This window comes from Hydra vulgaris, chromosome 02, assembly GCF_038396675.1.
Source record: "Hydra vulgaris chromosome 02, alternate assembly HydraT2T_AEP".
Classification (NCBI taxonomy): Eukaryota; Metazoa; Cnidaria; class Hydrozoa; order Anthoathecata; family Hydridae; genus Hydra; species Hydra vulgaris.
In genome coordinates this window covers 71,802,699-71,808,760 of record NC_088921.1, presented here as the reverse complement: position 1 = coordinate 71,808,760, position 6,062 = coordinate 71,802,699, and the positions used below count along the sequence as shown (strand labels likewise).

The following is a 6,062-nucleotide window of genomic DNA, read 5'->3' as shown; positions in this document are numbered from 1 at the left end:
ATAAAAGGCACAACCTTAACAATTTACACTGTTAAGCATGAAACCACGAAGCTCAAACCATCTTTATGAAACTATAAAAATTGGTGAAACAATGTTATTTGAGTTTAATTACTCAGATTTATACTATTGGTGGTTTTCAAGTACTGTAATTTTGCTTTGCAAATATTTTGAAACTTAAAAATACTTAGTACATAAAAAACTTAACACAGCATAATATATGCTGCAATCTACAGACTTGATCATTTATTCAAGCCCATTTTATTTCTAAGAGTTTCAGTACATGGCGCCATTGACTTTTTTGTTTGTTCGTATAATCGATCTTTTACACAAACAAAAAAAATCAATGACGTCACATACTGAAACTCTTAAAAACAAAACGCACTTGAATAAATTATCAAGTCGCGGCATATGCTGACTTTTCGGCCTACAACAAAACAGAGGAGGCAAGCTTCAACTAAAATAAAAAAACTAGATTTTCTTGGTATGCATTGATTCTTTTGTTTTAATCAAAAAAATTTAGCCCAAACATTTTTTTTATCATTCTCTTTAATATAAACACAACATGTCAAAGAGGTTTGGGATCCCTTTAAATATTATGATTTATGTATTTAGATCGCAAATATATAGAAAAGTTTCAAGAACTTGTTCCATTTTCATATAAAACTATACGAACAAAAATAAACAATGAGAGGAAGAAATGGTGCAATGTAGTGAAACATCGAGAAAAAATTATGAACATGTAAAAAATTAAGACTGAAGACTTTATACACTTTTTCATGCTTAATCATTTTTTATTATATTACTTACCTATAGTTCAATAATATCAAATTAGAAACACTCTGTCTCGTTAAGCTTATCAATCTATATTGTTTTTATATTATATATACTATATAATTTAAAACATCCTTTTGAAAATATTTTAATTTTAAACCTAATCATACTATAATAAATACAATAAATATAGTGTAATAAACAAGTATAATAAATAGTATTTTATATTATAACAAATAAATAAACAATCAAAGGTAAAATTGTTTTAAACAAATTTAATATTTTAAATTTTTGTAATTGCAATTGAATACAAGTTGTATTTTTAAAATATTGTTATTTATAAAATGTTGAATTGAAAGATTTAACCTTTTCATTTTGTAAAAAACATACCAACCAAAACCTAAACAAACCAAGTGATTTTTCGAAAAAAGAACTTAGTTAAACTATTCACTTACTGTGTTTCTATTACTAAGAGTGCACTTAAGAAAGTTTAGAAAAAATTAATTATAATTTATTTAAAGTTTTATTATAGTTTTTAAAATACTTTTAACAAAAATGATTTTGCAATAACTAGAAATATTAAAAGTTGATTACCATACTTAAACACGGTTCTAAATTTTAAAAAAAACTTATAACTGAAAAGCCAAACTAAAGCAGAAATTTAAATCTATTTGAAAATGACGATGGTATGATTCATTAATAATGCCTCATTACTGTTGTTTTCTGACATAATTGAAGATGGACTCAAAGATAAATTAGAGTTTTTTGCCGCCAATTTTTTTCAGTTATAGTTGTAAAAAATTTAAACATAAAATATAATATTTAAAATTTTAAAATAAAATATAATATAAAATTTTGTTTTGAAAGAACTTAATTAACTACTGAAACCACGATTGTTCGCGATAAACTATTTTTATAGTTATTAATATCGAGAGTTGGTCTCAGACAAACTAGCTGCCATTTCAGCCAATCATTGTTAACAGTTGTTAATCCTACTTCAGTTAGTTTTATGCAACAGAAATAGAAAATAAATTTAAATATACATAAGTTTTCAAGAATGCTAATGTCAGAATTCATGAAAGAGTGTGCCATTGTTCTAAATGTGCGCCATTGATTTAAGCTACTACTACGAAAAGCCTTCTTCAGCCTCCCTATTACACGGTATGCAGTCGATGCTGCTGTTTCAATATGTTTTTTTTGTTTTTTTTTTAAACATCTTCGCTTCCAACAAGGCTGAGGTAGCCACTAATTAAAAATGGAAGTTACTGAAGGAAAGAAGATGAAGATTGTAGAGCAAGATAATGATTGACAGACGACTTAAAGGATTGCAAACTGTATGAATCAGGAAAGCAAGATGAAGGAAGCGAGTTCCAAAGAACTGATGTTCGAGGAAAAAAATTAGACAAATAAGCCTGTTTGGAGCACTTAGGAACAGTCACAGAAAAAGGATGAGACTTAATTGAATGACGAGTAACACGAGAATGAATTTTAGTAGATGGCGCAAGAGATGCTAGCTCTTTAAAGCAGTGCCCTAATATAGTATTTGTAGAAAAGTGAAAGAGAAGCAACATTACGACGATGTGATAATGGTTGGAGGTTGGCTGCAAAAGCCGTTCCAACTATGCTTACAATGCGTTTTTGCACCTTGTCTAAAAGAGAAAGGGCATCATTAGAAGAACCGCCCCAGATATGGCAACAGTATTCCATAAAAGGCCGGAATTAAGATTTCTTGAGATAGAGAATAGAATCCGAAGTAAGAAAGTAATGAGCTCGATAAGGAGATGCAACCTTAGCAGACGCTAGTTTTGCAACTGATTTGATATATGGTTTCTAAGAAAGATCGGAAGTAAGAATTAATCCTAGAAGATAAAGAGTAGATGACTCATCGAGTACATCACCGCTCATAAATCTAGGAAGATTTAAGTTATTGCGATAACGATTGAAAATGGCTGAAAAAAATTGAGTTTTATCTATATTAAAGTACAGCAGCCACTGTGAGCCCCATGCTGTAGCAGAAGTGAGAATCAGAGATTGTTGGCTTCTTATCGCGACAAGAATAAATGGTAGTATCATCAGCAAACAATGCTACCGTAGATGTAAAAATATCTGGAAGATTGTTTATGTAAATTAAAAAGAGTATAGGGCTAAGAATAGAACCTTTAGGAACCCCTGAAGTTACAGAATAAGAAGAAGAGTGCTGTCCATCGAGGACAACTTTTATACTACGATTGGAAAAGAAGGATTCATGTGTGCGAACTTTCAAGTCATTTTAGACCATTATACCAAGACCATGTTTAATTGTTGTGACTTAAGTCTGAGGTTGTCAATATTTAAGATCGTGTATTGACTTTTTTGTTTGCTACCAACATTATTTTACACTGTTTTATATTAGGAGGACTTTGTTTGGGACACTGCACCACAGCTACTCTAAATTACTCTCTTGCGGAAAAGGAGGACATATGGTAACCCTATTAAAATAATCTACAACATATCTACAACAATAATTTTGCAGTTGACTCAAAGCTAACTATAAGAAAAATTTTACTAACTCATTTTTTGGCTTCTTTTTTATTTATTTATTAGGCTGAGCTTGTTATTAGATCTAAAAAGCAATTTAAAGACCATATAAAAATTCTATAGATCAATTACATTGCCCTTTTAACTAATGTAGAATAAAATCAAAATAATCAGAACATGCCATAAAGCGGTACTACAATCAATAGTAAAGATGGTAGTATTATCAATTTAAAAATACTATGGGATCATGAAATTGAAAGCATGTTTAGTTGTCCTTAAATGCTTATAAAATGCAACGGTTTGCAAATAAACGCGAACTATTTTAAATTTACAAATAATAACGCTTAATATTGAACTATAAGCAACGAATTCACTTAGCAAATGACAAATACCATTAGTAAATGACAAACACACTCAGCAAATGACGAAATCACTTAGTAGGCAAATTTAAACTTGAAATTGGCATACAATTAAAAACTTTTTTTCTGGCCCAAAACTTTTGCTCAACTTATTACTACATTAATCTAAACTTAAAAAAAAAACTTGCCAAAGTTTCTCAGGAGATGTTTTAACCTCATCCATTACAATGCCCATTACAAAATCAATTTTTGTTTTTTATTTATCTTTTTTTATCATCAGTGTATAAATATTTTAAAGTTTAACCAAGATCTTTCTTTTCTAATCACATTCTTTAGTGGCAACTGGTGAATATAAAATATGATGGGACTAGGGGTAAAAATGCTCAAGCGTAAGGGAAAATAAATAAATTGCTATTGTGTAATACTTTTGAAGCCGACAAGCAGTCTAAGGAACTGGTTTTTTTCAACTTAGTTACCTGAATGAAACGAAAGTAAAAATGAGTATGATTTAGCTGAAAATTAAAAAAATGCAAGAATTTTTATGAGAAACGGTTTAAACAAAAAATAATTTTGTTTGATACCAGGTTTTAATTATATACATTGTCAAAGTTTCATTCAAATAACATTTTTGATTGCCAAAGTTTTATCAGATACTGCAGTATTTTTATTATTGTTTCCTCATGTCATATACCTGCTTACTATATAATCCCTTAAATCCAGGGATGCGAAGTCCTAACAGGACTCCGGCTTTATATCTCTATTTTTTCCAAGTCTTATGTGTCAAGAAGCTCTAAACATGTTTGTTGACTTAAGATCTGCCAACAGAAAAAAATTTATGAGATTTAATGAATTGAAACTTATTGTTTCTAAGCCCAGAGCCCTTAAGTCCCGGAATCCTTGCCTCGATTATACCTACGGATTCCAGGTTCAAAAAATGATTGTTCCTCTAACCTAAAAGTCTTAATTTTTTTCCTATTTGTAGTCCATAAACTTATTTATATTTTTAGAGCTCCTGGATACCAAAAACTAGGATGAAGTAATCTTTTTGTGATTTTCAAATCCTAGGTTCTTTTTGGGACGCATCCCTGCTCATACACTCTTAAAAAAGTTCAGGCAAACTTTGTTTAGAATGGTTCAGGTGGACAAATTTACCTGAACATTCCGGCAATTTAATTCAAACATTCAGGCAAATTACCGTATCGGTTCAGGTATTTTAGTAAACCAGCTGAACATTTAGAGTAAAATTCCTGAAATGTTCAGGCAAAAGAAGTTACGTGAACTTTTCTACCAGAACGTTCACGTGCTTTACCGGAAACATCAAGTAAATCGCCTGATAATGTGAAATAATTTTTCTGGGCCCTACAGCAATCACCATTAACCTTTTTAGAGGTCCTGTGTGCGCGCATTCTTTTATTTTAAAATTTTTTATTATAAATGAGCATAAAAAAGTTGGCAGAGTCACAGTTGGCAGAATATTTATTATCAAAAGGAATATCTGTAGATGCTACAGAAAAGCTTAAAAGTAAGCTATCTTTTCATATTTTTTGCGAATGTACATAAAAGAGATGTGTATATAGTATATTTACATATTTATATATGGATATTTTTAGGGTTCCCATATCTCCGAATTCGCCCGGAGATCTCCGGATTTTAAGGCAATAAATAAGCCTCTGGGGGATTTCAGAAAGAAACGTAAAGTCTCCTCTTTTTGGAGATTTTTATTTAAATTTTATAAAAATATCATTTTTATTACTTAAATTTTGAGTATATATAGAACTGAAAATGTAAAAACTATTAAATGTAAATTTTTTTTTGTCATTCTACCATTTTATTGAAAATGCTCAAATAACACGTGTTCTCTTCTCTTCATTACACAATATTGAAAAATGCGCGCACATCCAAACTTGCGAAAACGAAAGTCGCGACCGTTAAATTAGGGTAGTTACGCCAATTACTGGCCACATTTTTACAAGAAACACCAGTTAAAGAAAAAAACTTAAGTATAAGTTACATACCATATATAAAATTTTAGAGAATTAAAAGCTCTGACATTTTAGTAAAAATTATTGTGACTATAAGTAACATAAAATTATATATAACCCAGATATTAAAGGTAAACAATTTTACCAAATACTGGCCATCTAAACCATTTATTGGTTATTGGCTGTATTTGACTGAATAGGGCATTGTAGTTGATTTATTATCATAGAATTAAAAAATATATAAATAAATAAAAAGCACACCATAAAATCAAGATAACTTGCTCAATTAAATTATTTATACACTCATTAAGGTGAATTAACACGAACAAAAATATCTAAAAAATATTTCTTATAAAATATCATTTTTTTTCATTCACCTTGGTCAAATTATTCAAGTTTGATATATGATCTAGCTTCTTTTTTGCAAAGTTTT

At 29.5% G+C, this 6,062-nt stretch overlaps 1 long non-coding RNA gene across 1 annotated transcript; it reads left to right on the top strand.

Annotated features, from left to right (window-relative positions):
* The first annotated feature begins 375 nt into the window (after nucleotides 1-375).
* Nucleotides 376-784, top strand: LOC136076609 (uncharacterized). The gene is made up of 2 exons (XR_010636422.1): nucleotides 376-481; nucleotides 613-784. It is a non-coding gene; the product is annotated as an uncharacterized LOC136076609 (long non-coding RNA).
* The last annotated feature ends 5,278 nt before the right edge of the window (nucleotides 785-6,062 follow it).